The sequence below is a fragment of the Lepidochelys kempii genome, chromosome 3, assembly GCF_965140265.1.
Source record: "Lepidochelys kempii isolate rLepKem1 chromosome 3, rLepKem1.hap2, whole genome shotgun sequence".
Classification (NCBI taxonomy): Eukaryota; Metazoa; Chordata; order Testudines; family Cheloniidae; genus Lepidochelys; species Lepidochelys kempii.
In genome coordinates this window covers 149,650,705-149,664,076 of record NC_133258.1, presented here as the reverse complement: position 1 = coordinate 149,664,076, position 13,372 = coordinate 149,650,705, and the positions used below count along the sequence as shown (strand labels likewise).

Here is a 13,372-nt window from a genome sequence, read left to right as displayed (position 1 = left end):
AAATTTACAAGTCTGCCCTCAAGCAAAACTACAATTACAGTGATATTTACACACTCCTGGAGGGCTGGCAACCCCGTCTTTCACTTTCCCTGCTAATGCCTGCAAATTTCCCCAGTAGATGAAGCAGCCATTTTAAGGATTTAGAAGCACATATGTGAACACATGACGTTACACACACACACTGCATTTTAAAATCTTAACTCACTAACCAACATTTATTACCCCCCCCCAACAGATTTTTAAAAAAAGGCAAAAAAAAAAAAAAAGGCTTTTATAGGCTAAAGCCTCATAAACCAACCTCCAGCCTAAACTAGAGTTTTGTTGTTGGGTTTTTTATGGCCAAGGATCATAATGGAAAATGAAGGCTGTGCAGAGGGGAACTATAATTGTGAAAATTAACATACTTGAAATCTCAAATATATATTGGTATCACAGGTGCCAACTTTTGACGGCGCCAGTGGGTGCTTGCAGCCCTGCCCCAACTCCGCCCCTCCCTGCCCTTATTGGATCCCTTCCCAAATCCCTGCCCCGGCCCCACCTCCTCCCCCAAGCGCGCCGCATTCCCCCTCCTCCCCCCTCCCGCCCAGGCTCGCGGAGCAACTGCTGGGAGGAAGGGGGAGAAGCAGGACCCAGCAGGACACTGAGGGGAGGAGGTGGAGCAGAGGAAGAGGTGAGCTGGTGTGGGGTGGAGAGCTGCCCCATGGGTACTCCAGCCCCAGAGCACCCACGGCGTCAGCACCTATGATTGGTATTATAACTTACTGGCAATCTGAATGACATACAGCAGTATGAAGAGTTCTTTAAATTCTGTTACCACTGATTGCACTTTTCTACTTACCCTTACTGAAACTGTATTAAGATCTGAGCTCATCCACTCCAACAACAACATTTCAAAGCAGTTTACTGGATTCTATTCACTATTCCACTAAGTATTCTATTTATTACTAGCAGTGTGGTTAAGCATTATCATAAAGTGCGGTACAACTCAAGGCACAAAACCCCACTCAGTACCTGCCAGTGTTTTTGCAATAAATTACAGACACAATATGTAATCCCACTTCTTTACACCAGCGAGCATGACTAAAATCCTAACTGCAAATCCTCAGCTAGATGTATTGTGCGTAAGTATAGTAACTTAAATCTAAAAGACTGAAGACAATCTAGAACCTCAAGAATATGTAAATGGTCAATTCTGAGCATTAGAAAGAAACTGAGGAGGGATATACAGAAATCTATTTAATATCCAAACACCTTCCGTTTTTCCAATGAAATCTATTTTCTGAAAAGCAGTGTCAGTTGTAGCTCAGAGAAACTAATGGTTTTGCCATGAAATCATGTTTCACGGTGGACTGAAAATCTGTTTAAAAAATAAAGGGGTGGTGAAAGGAAGCTAAACACATACAGAAAAACTAATACCAGATTACTCCTCCCCACTGCTAATAAGCAATGTAAGAAACTCAGCTCCCCAAACCTTCTCTGTGCTAGAAAATTTCTTAACCTTTCTCCAGTAACAGCTGACCTAGTGCTACTACTGCAGGAGTGGGCAACTTTTTAGTCTGAGGGCTACATCTGGGTGGGGAAATTGTATGGCAGGCCATGAATGCTCACGAAATTAACAGTTCAGAGATATTCAAATAAACTTTATTTAATGAAGATTCATTTTAGTGGAAATAAACATAAAACCTTATTTACTGTTATAAATATATCATAACAATGTATTACAATAATTAAATCAAACTTACCCCCTTTCCATGCCCTCTCTCTCTAGTCTGGATTTGTTGGGCGTCAGCTTCCAGTCATTGGAACTCATTGAGATTCACCAGTGCCCTGCTCTCAGAAATCTCCTCCCACATGAAAACCACCACTGAGCACTCCCTGGCCAACTACTCTTTGTTTTATCCTCAACAATGGAAAATTAACACTACTAAAACATCAGAGTCACGTAAGCCAACAAACAGCAGGCACGTGGGCTTGCACATTCCAGGCTCTGATGGTGCGTGAGGCACGTTCAGGTTGTGCAGCTGGAGTAACATGAGTGCCCTCACGCCTGTCACGCAGGTCCTGAATACACAGGAGCCCCCAACCCTGCTCCCCGACAGAAGCGCTGGAGCAGAGAAAGCCCCCAACCCCACTCCGCAGCGGGAGTGCCAGGTGGGTGGATTGGAGCAATGGAGCATGAGGGCCAGATTAAAAGGTCTGATGGGCTGGACGCAGCCCACGGGCCATAGTCTGCCCACCCCATACTACTTTGTAAGCACTTACACCACTGGCAGGACAGGACAGGTGCACCTCTCCATTCTTAAAAAGCATAAGAATTTTTCTATGCTCAATGCACTCCTTCAACACCTGAGTAGAGTCAGATTTTCCTAAATACTGGTTCAAATCTTCTATTTGAAGACAGGGTGCGTGTGTGTATTATAGTTAACTTGATATACATTTGAACACTAGATACGATTTCAGAACAATTGGAAAATCCCAGAATCTGCATTTTTATTGGGACTAAGGGCTTGTCTATGCAGGCAGCAAAGCACACTAGAGGGGTGTGATTTGTAGAGCACGCTAACAAGCTGTATTCCAACTGTCCCATGCAGACCTTGCTGGTGCACTTCAAAGTTCAAACAGTTCAGACTGTTTAATGTATAGTAGATATCTTTTAGAGCGTGCCAGGAGGATCTATGCAGGGCAGGTTGGAGTGCAGCACGTTAGTGCTCTCTACAAATCATCCCACTAGTGTGCTTTGCTGTGCCGTGTACATAAGTCCTGATACATTCCCGCATGCCGTGTGAAGGGTTCCAAATGAGTAGTTCAAACTGTTGTATGCTAAATTAAAAAGTGGAGTGAACTGCAACAGAAATTCCAAACTGAAACTGGTAACATTAATACAGTGGTAAGGTTAAGAAATGAAGCACACAAGTTCTTTTACAACTTAGAAGTTGCAATGAATTGGCAGTAAAAAAAACTCTGATCTGCTTCAACGACACTGTAATTGGAATGGTGATTAAATGCTTCCTGGGTCTTTTCCAGAATGGCAATTATACAGCAGGATCGCTACAACCTAAACATCTTAGCTCACTGAATGATACCCATCCAGCATGTCAGAGGTCATATGTCTGAGAAATACTTTAATAATTAATGAATGGCAAGACATGCAACAAAGACTATACACAAGCCTCCTTACTGCATATGTAATGGACATATTGTTTAATATATTCAGCAACCTGAGACAACCTGATGTATGTTAGAGCAATGCATTTGTACCACGGTAGCTAATAGTCTGTCAACATTTCCATTATACAGCAATTTTCAAAGGTTTATAATTCCGCTGAAGAATCTGCTGAGCTGAATCTTTGCAGAGAGTAAAAGCAATACTGTAACCCATGTTTGTATATGTTTATCCGAGTAGGCCAGTAGATTTAGTGTTAAAGAAAATTGATATAACCCTGTATTTTAGTTTTTCTTTATATTGCTTTTCATCAGTGTCATCCACAGCACAGTAACACCTCACCTTGTATAGGGAGGAGGATAAATAGATTTTGTTAATTAGACCCTTAATCAACCCCTTGGATACTCTGTATAAAATTGTATACAACTTTCTTAACAGAACCATTTAACTTTCCTTATAAAGTGAGAGTAAAATTTGGGAACAGTGTATTGAATAGTGAGGATGTCAATGGTAAAGGGTTTCAAATAAGCAGTTCAAACTGTTGTCTGCTAAATTAAAAAGTGGAGTGAACTGCAATAGAAATTCCAAACTGAAACCGATAACATTAATACAGTGGTAAGGTTAAGAAATGAAGCACACGTCAGGAAATAATATAGTTAATGATGAAAGCTCAAATTTAAACTTTACCGTTGTGCTCATGCTTTAAAAACAGTCTACTGAAGAAGAGCTCTGTGAAAGCTGCCTTAATTTGGCCCCTTTGCATTATAATACAGGTATGCATTATAATACAGTCTTTCATTCAGCCCACAGCAGAAATGGTGTTCACCATAGGTACTGACTCTGTGGGTGCTCCAGCCCTGGAGCACCCACAGAAAAAAATGGTGGGTGCTTAGCACCCACCTGCAGCCCCCTTATCAGCATCTCCCCCTCTGCCCCACACCTCCCACCTGCCACAATCAGCTGTTCCATGACCTGCAGGAGGCACTGGGGGGGAGGGTAGAGGAGCAAGAGCTGGGCATGCTCAGGAGAGGGGGCTGAACAGGATGGAAAGAGGCAGGGCGGGGGCAGAGTGGGGGCGGGAAGAGACAGGGCAGGGGTGGGGCCTTGGGGAAGAAGTAGAGTGGGGGAGGGGGGGGCTTGGGGCAGAGCCAGGGGGACCATCCGCCAGCACATTAGAAACTCGGTACATGTTCACTGAACAATAAGTTATTCAAATCTGGTTTTATCCTCATTATTCAATGTACGGCCCCATGTCTGCACACCTTTCAAACCCTGCTCAGTTCCAGTGCTACAGAGGCCTCCAAAAGCCAGCAGCAGCAACTGCATGGAAAGTCCTGCTCAGCTCTCGGTTGGAGCATATCCAGTCACTGTGGGGAAGGTACACACCGAGTCCAATCCAGTCCATGAAGGAGTTGTGGGGGGATAGAGCATGCCCAGTGCAGACAACTTTGGGGGATTTAGCTGCTAATCTATAACAAGTTTCTACTGAGCACATGTGAATTGAGATTTTTGAAAGTCTTATAAATTACCCAAACGCGACTGTTTTTTTCATAGGGAAGTGTCACGGGTGACTGAGCCCTTTAAGAGGGAGCAAGTGTTCCAGTGCACCCATGACTGATTACCTGCCACCCAACTGGGCAGGGAAGGAACCTTGACCTTTAAGGGAAATGGATGCACTGAGGCTGAAGTAAGAGGAGAGCTACTGAAAAGACTCAAGAAGAAAGGAGCTGGGGAAACTGCTGGAGGAGTGACCAGACAGTCTAGCAGACACAGGCCCAAGAAGTGGGTCTTTGCAACCTCCCGACCTCAAGGGAACAGATTGATTCCATAGAGCTTGGGAAGGGCTGATAACTGTACTAAGTAGAGAGGCTTGGAACCTGAGAGACCTCAAGTAAGAGGAGCTGAGCCCAGCTGGAGACTGGGGGTGAGTAGGAAGAGGCTTTACAATGGGTTTGTTTTAATAAACCAGCCCCCAGGAAAGGGGTTTGTTATTAGACATAAGCCTTGGTAACAAGGAGTCCGGTGGCACCTTAAAGACTAACAGATTTATTTGGGCATAATCTTTTGTGGGTAAAAAACCACTTCTTCAGATGCATGGAGTGAAAATTACAGATGCAGGCATTATTATACTGACAAATGAAGAGAAGGGAGTTACCTCTAAAGTGGAGAACCAGAACTTACCTACATTCCTCCAGCTTCCATCCAGGACACATCACACGATCCGCACTGTCTACAGCCAAGCCCTAAGATGGGTACCCAGAAATCACCTACTATAGGACAGGCCCAACAAGGAAAACTGAACACCACTGGCCATCACCTCAGCTAAAACCTCTCCAGCACGTCATCAATGATCTACAACTTATCCTGGGAAATGATCCCTCGCTCTCACAAACCTTGGGAGGCAGGCCAATCCTTGCTTACAGACAGCCCCCAACCTGAAGCAAATACTCACCAACTACACACCACACCACACCACAGAAACACTAACCCAGGAACCAATCCCTGTAGCAAACCCCATGGCCTACTCTGTCCCCATATCTACTCTAGCAACACCATCAGAGGACCCAACCACATCAGCCACACCATCAGAAGCTCATTCACTTGCACGTCTACTAATGTGATATATGCCATCATGTGCCAGCAGCCCCTCTGCCATGTACATTGGCCAAACCGGACAGTCCCTACGTAGAATAAATGGACACAAATCGGATATCAGGAATGGTAACATACAAAAGCCAGTAGGAGAACACTTCAATCTTCCTGGACATTCTATAACAGATTTGAAAGTAGCTGTACTTGAACAAAATAAACTTGAGAAACAGACTTCAAAGAGAAGCAGCAGAACTAAAATTCATTTGCAAATTTAACACCATTAATTTGGGCCTGAATAGGGACTGGGAGTGGCTGGGTTATTACAAAAGCAGCTTTGCCTCTCCTGGAATTGACACCTCCTCATCTATTATTGGGAGTGGACTACATCCACCCTGATCGAATTGGCCCTGTCAACACTGGTTCTTCACTTGTGAGGTAATTCCCTTCTCTTCCTGTGTCAGTATAATAAAGCCTGCATCTGTAATTTTCACTCCATGTATCTGAAGAAGTTGTTTTTTATCCACGAAAGCTTATGCCCAAATAAATCTGTTAGTCTTTAAGATGCCACTGGACTCCTTGTTGTTTTTGTGGATACAGGGTAACACGGCTACCCCCTGATACTTGAAGCTTTGCTAAATTATTCCTGGAAACATGTGAAGGGGAAATCGATGCAGGGGCCTACAGACCCACATGGAGCATAAAGGGGTGATGAGGAGGTAGCTGTCCCTTCATAAGAAGGTAAAAAGGTATCTCTCTGAAACAAAGGCCACCCCCAATTTCAAGTCCCTGCAAGCCATTGTGGTGATAAAGTTTCTCAAAGACATGGTTGTAAAAAGATGCAAAAATGCATTTTTCCCTAATCTTGTTCTTGGAAACATCTGCTGATGCCTTCCATAAAAAGAGTTCAGCCTTAAGGAGACACCTGGACTTGAAGATTTCAACTTTAACAGTTTAAATTTGGCCAAGTTATAAGCAACTGAAAACAGGATAATATAATGGGAAGTGCTGAGGCAAGCTTAACTATAGGTGGCACCACAAGCACCGACTAGAGTAAGAAATTCTAGTTTCTATGAAACATGTGTAGAGCCCCAGTCATATCGGGAAACCACAACCTTACAGTAAGTTATAGTACACACCGCATGTTTCCACGTCTCGTATTCATGTTTGAGGAAAGTGAGTTCAATCGTCTAAAGTTATGAATGTTTAAACTTGAATACCGCCTAAAGACTGAGATAGTGAATGCTCTAAATCACTAAGTTTAGAGTAGACCTAAAAAAGTCTGAGGTCTTGTCTGTACTGCAAGATAGCTCAAGTTATTACATTCTGGATTTGTCTATACAGCAACTAGGAGGGGGCATCTCAGAGTGGTTAGACAGACACATGAGAGCTCTGCCTGAGCTAGTGCTCTAAAAAATAGCAGTCTGGCTGAGGCAGTATGGGCAGCATCTTGGGCTAGCCATCCAAGTACAATCCTAGAGGAGCCCATGCCACTGAGGCCACACTGTTATTTTCGGCATACTAGCTCAGGCACCGATGGCACGACTGCCTATATGTGCTGGGAAACACCCACCCAGTCGCTATGTAGACATACCTTCCAAATACTACGTTTGAGCTAGGCTAACTCAAGTGAGAGTGGTCACATTGCGGAAACACTTCACAGTGATTTAGCAACACAGGCCTTGTCTAGACTACAGGGGGAGATCGATCTAAATAATGTAGCAGAAGTCGAGATACTTAGATCTACTTACCGCAGGGTCCACACTACACAATGTCGACAGGAGATGCTCTCCTATAGACTCCCCTTGTGCTTCTTGTTCAGGTGGATTACAGGAGTCGACGGGGGAGAACGATCGGCGGTCAATTTAACCGCTGATGCATCCATCGCCGTTTGTCGAAACCCCCCCAGTAAGTGTAGACAAGCCCACAGAGTGAGTAGATTAACAGCTAATAAGTTGTGTTAACTTGAGCTGTAGCTGGATCCCCACTGCATCACTAGTTCAAGCATCAGCAGCATTCAAGCTTCAACTCATACACCCTGATGAGCCAGCCAGTTCAAGCTTAAAGTAACACTTAACTCAAGCTAAAGATTTATTTGTGTAGATGTGAGTTGGGCTAGAGGCTAACACTGCAGAGAAGGCAAACCCTAAGTGAGAGACTTAACTTGCAGACTTCAAACATTTACTTGTACAAAGTATTCGACCCATTTGCTTTCAACATTGCCTGCTTTGTAGAGAAGAGAAAAAGAAATCAAGCCTGAAAAATGTGGATACTATATACTTATATAAGAAAGCCTAATTGAAATTTGTCACTATGATACTATAATGTGGGACAATGTTAAATGTACAAACCCAGACAGACAAATTTAAGGTTGACCTTTCATATTTAACTGTCTTTCATTATGCAAGGTAGCATATTTCCCCTTGTTTTTTCCTACCCCCCCCCCCCAGATGTTCTGGTTTAACTTGGATTTAAACTTTGAGAGTGGTCAGTTTGGATGAGCTATTACCAGCAGGAGAGTGAGTTTGTGTGTGTATGGGGGTGGGGGGGTGAGAAAACCTGGATTTGAGCTGGAAATGGCCCACCTTGATTATCATGCACATTGTAGGGAGAGTGGTCACTTTGGATGAGCTATTACCAGCAGGATAGTGAGTTTGTGTGTGTGGTTTTTGGGAGGGGGGTGAGGGGGTGAGAGAACCTGGATTTGTGCAGGAAATGGCCCAACTTGATTATCATGCACATTGTGTAGAGAGTTGTCACTTTGGATGGGCTATCACCAGCAGGAGAGTGAATTTGGGTGGGGGGGTGGAGGGTGAGAAAACCTGGATTTGTGCTGGAAATGGCCCAACTTGATGATCACTTTAGATAAGCTATTACCAGCAGGACAGTGGGGTGGGAGGAGGTATTGTTTCATATTCTCTGTGTGTATATAAAGTCTGCTGCAGTTTCCACGGTATGCATCCGATGAAGTGAGCTGTAGCTCACGAAAGCTCATGCTCAAATAAATTGGTTAGTCTCTAAGGTGCCACAAGTACTCCTTTTCTTTTTTCATGATATGATTACTTGACTTCACTGCTTTGACATTGTATTCAAGAGGGTTTTTTTGCATGGTATATTCTTTGCATTTTTGAAGGAGAAAGGATTACCAATGAAGCTTGCAAATTCCATAATCGTGAACTATCTAATTTAATGTCTCCTAAGCATCCAGACACCCTTTACCATTGCTCGGCAGGATATGTATCCCTTAATTTTTAATCACTTTAGATATTTAGATTTTTTTAAAAAAAACTCAGCACTTAAAATTTAACTCCTGTTTTACCACTTTAGTTGGCAATAGCTAAATCCATCCCCATAATAAAATGTACGCTAATTCTGCCTTAATTGTGCTAATTAAGTAACTCGGTATAATTGGGGCAGGCAGGAGCCATCTCTTTCTGTTTTGAAAGGCACCTCCAGCTGCCATTCCTAACAAACCACTCCTGACCCCCCAACAAATCAGTTTCCTATAAATACCAAGATAGATTTCTAAAGTGCCTAATCATAGTAACTAGGCATAGAACACAAATTGAAATAAAATGTTCCATAAAGATATCTAATGCTTGGTTAGTTATTCTTTACTTAGGACATTCCCACCTTCATGCTTTCCTTCCCTTTTTCCTCACTTTCTTCATGGCCCTTTCTACACTAGATAAATTAATACAAGATATCACATTGGTGTAACTTTAGTTCAGATGAACTGATGTTAGCAGCGTAGTGAGATCCATTCTAGAAAAGAAAACTAGCTGCCAACCCCTTTTCAACACTGCTGCGGAATCTGTAGCAAGTAGTCAGGGGAGCTGCCTACACTTGGGCTCCTACAAACGATAAATCTCATTCAGCTGAAATGGCATTAAATACCAGAGGGACTTTTTGATGATTTCTCTAGCACAGATGAGGTCTACAAGATGGTTCTTTAGCCCTCCCCTGGATAGGAAGACCTGAAAGAAATTCTGTCTCACCTTGTGCTCTAGAAGTGATTGGGCTTGTGTTGATCAAGATTGGAGCTCTCTACTATGAATGTTCTGTCTCTGACTCCTGGAATTCGGGACACCAACCATGTTAGTGTTCCTTACTAATGCAGGAGAGTTTTGGTAGGTTGTAGAAGCAAAATGTTTGAGTTAACAGACAAGGGCCTGAGTAAAGGCTTTAATCATCTGGACTAGAACACTGAACTGGATTTTGAATGGAATGGGGAGTAAGACAGAAAATGCTTTTGTGATGGCCTCTTGCCAGTCTCTCCTACTCAAAAAGCACGCTGATATGTCCCCAAAATGCAGCCATTCTGATTTAGCATGTACTAATTGTGTATATTGTAGTATTCTTTTGCATTTATATTGCATCTTTCATACTGAAGCACTACATAAATTTTACATGTTCAGAAGCAATGAAGTGCACCAGCCTCTGTGGCAAAGCCCAGCAGCCAGCCAGCCAACAGGACACTGCACAACAGCAGAAAGAGGAAATGTACACAGACAGCAGAACAACCCCCTACTCTTAGAGAATGCATCATTGGCCCTGACACCTATACACAGCTGACAGAATTTCAGTTAAGGTCTTGCCTGAACTTCATAGAGCTCAATGTATCTAAATTGAGGATGAAAGGCTGAGACAGCTCTCTCTGTATTTCCAAAGAAAGTAACAACTACCAAGCAGACCAAGTCATCCTCTTCCAGCAGTCTAAATGGTCCACATTGCTATTTTGCATTTTCTTTTTGAAGTCAGCTTCCCCGCAGAAAATGCTACGGTCAAACATTCACTCTCCTTAAATCACTTGCAATCTTTTAATGTATAACCTGTATACTTCACTTCCCTCCAGGCTCAAAAGAAGCAAAAGTGTGTGCACGCGCTACGTATGTACAGAATATGAATGGCTCTTACTGGCAAAGGTGGGAATAAAACTCAAGTTCTGGCCTACTCACCTTCCACTTATTCCTCTAGAGCATAAATTTTTACATACTGCTGTTGCACCTACATGTGGCCTCCATGGAGACACAACCATCTCTCTGAGATTTTACAATATCCAATTACCTTGTTCCTTAGACCAGGTACTCAGATAAGGTGATAAGGGACTTGCAAATAACTACCTTATCCATGTACTCCCTTCCCCAAATAATCTCATTCAGATCTACAAAGCAAGTCATGTTTGAAGAAAACTGGTACAGTCATCACTGAGTTGTTTGCAAAATTTCTGATAATATATGGGGAATTTCTCACATGCAGAAGCCAGGTAACTACACAGATTTTACAGAATCTTGCAAAAAAAATTAATTTCTAGACCAAAGTCAAGTGTGGAATTCACAAAGAAGCTAAGAAAGCCACAATTAACTGAAAAGGGGAGAAATATAACAAAAGTTCAATCTCAACTTTAAATGCTGAATTCCCTGTGCACCAAGACATGGCCTTATGATTCTTTTAATGTATGTTGTAACATGCAGCAGAACTGAGAGACTAATACAGGTGAAGATATAAGGTCACTAAAAATTACAGGAAAAGACTCAGAGGAAACAAATCTTTATCTGTAACATGAATATTGAAGAAAATACATTTTCAATGAACAAAGTAAACATGGAGAAAATTTTAGATATTTATAGGCATATTCAGCATTTTGTAAAGGTTATAACTTCAGAATGAGGAACAGATGCCATGCAAGTTGTTTATGCTTCAGGGAACTTCCCCCTTTGAATGTAGGTTAAATATGAATAATAATTACAAGTCTCTCAGTCAAAAGGAGCTTTTATATTCTGATACATCCCGTTCAATATAGTTTCCTAAAAATAAACAGACTCCCCACAAACTGATGCAGCTTCAACAACAAATGAGAACATTTACAAAATAGTGAAAGGGTGGCCCAAACAAAAGCAAAAAGTCAAGAATGAACCCAGAGTTCACTCTGTAGTATTGTATCACATACATATCTCATACTGATCTCTATGACCTAGCCATACCCAGGTGAATCAAGGACAGAATGGCAGCCTCAACTTTTAATTTCCTTATTTTTCTTGCTCAGTGACACCATTGAGGTTATTTAAACATTTCTGTCTTTGAATACTATGCTTACAAGGTAAAGCTGCTTGAAAAGCAAAGGCAGTACCCTGATCAGGTGTTTCCAATTACATCTTATTAGCTTCTTCTTTCTGAAATGTACAAGTAATGAACAAAGTGTTAATTTTATGCTAACACATCTCTTTAAAACTTCTTTAACTACTAGAACAATGATTTTGACTCATATGTCAATTTTATATCTAGTGCTATCATTACTTGGGAGCTATTGGATAAGTCTTTAATTCTCTGCAGCCAGCTTTGTGATGCACTCATTGTACAAGAGAAATATAGCACTTCAACTCTTCTGACATTTAAGGGGAAAGGGTATAATAAGGGATATGTAAACTATCTGGAATTCCTGGTTAACACTGTACCAGCTACTATGTACAGCCTGTTATACTAAAATCAATTTTTTTACTTAAGGATATCAATGGAGGTGGCACATTTCACTGTTAGTTGGCACAGGCTTTTAGATTTCCACAGCTTGCCAAAAGGGCACTTTCAGGCCACATGTGTACACTATGCAGACATGTGAGAGAAGTAAAGTTCAGGGAACAGAATGCTGTTGAGACGTGGATCCCTTCTGCACTAAACAAGCAAAGTCTCATTGCCAGAGTTGCTTCTCCTACAGAGAGACCACAATCCATGTGAACACCACCGCTGAGTATCTGGGCATAAGGAGTTAGAAATAACTTCAAAAGAGACCCGTGGACCCAAGTGATTGTTATAAAAAAAACAATGCTCAGGAACGCTCAAATGGGGAGAAGGATAGTGTCTATACAATCACCAACTCCACTAAAATACTCTGCTACACTTGTCTTTGGCTAAACTGATTTTTTTTTTTTTTTTTTTACGTACACTGTTCTCTTTAATTGGGATACAATTGCTACTAACACTTTGCATCAGAGTTAGTCAAACATGTTTCAACTTCAGCAACCACTCTAGAAATTACAGAACTGGGCTTCTAGTGACTGCCTAATTGACTATAGCATAAACAAATTCACCTTTGGACTAACAAAGGAAGTTTGGAAGTTAGCAGCTAAGGAGGGGTGTCAAAAGAACGCCTCCTCTTTATCTTAACTTCAGGGTCACTACTGTGATGTTATAATTAAATAGCAATTATTTTTACTTCATTCTGAAGAACACAGCAACTTCTAAATCATAACAGAAATTAGGTATACTATAAAACATTACGACAATCACAACAATGTTTATGTGTTAAGTAAATAAAAGTCAAAAACATTCAAGTTGGCAAGTTTCAGCGGGGATGAAATAATCTAAAGTAAAATTTAGCACACACCACATAAACAGCTCAGGTAACAAACAACACAGACCCAAATCTTTCATGACCCCATGAGAAAGAGGAAACAAAAAAATAAAAGTCACAAGCCAGACAGATATTAATGAACAGGAAGTGTTCTGCAAAACAATAAATTAATCTAAGCCTAGAGTTAGGCAGATTGTCCATGAAGAAAATTCAGAAGGTGCATGCATGTAGAAGTCTGACACGAAAACAATGAGCATCATTAGTACAGTCAG

The 13,372-nt window shown here is 41.8% G+C and overlaps 1 protein-coding gene across 4 annotated transcripts in view; it reads right to left on the bottom strand.

The window, feature by feature from the left end:
• ZFAND3 (zinc finger AN1-type containing 3) overlaps positions 1 to 13,372 on the bottom strand; it is a 243,365-nt gene that overhangs the window by 190,182 nt on the left and 39,811 nt on the right. The window contains exon 1 of one of the 4 annotated variants that reach the window (XM_073338550.1): positions 11,883 to 12,338. The exons of the other annotated variants lie outside the window; for them this stretch is intronic. The gene's annotated coding sequence lies outside the window, so the exon portion shown is untranslated. Of the gene's footprint in view, positions 1 to 11,882; positions 12,339 to 13,372 lie in introns of those variants that run through there. 4 annotated transcript variants of the gene reach the window in all.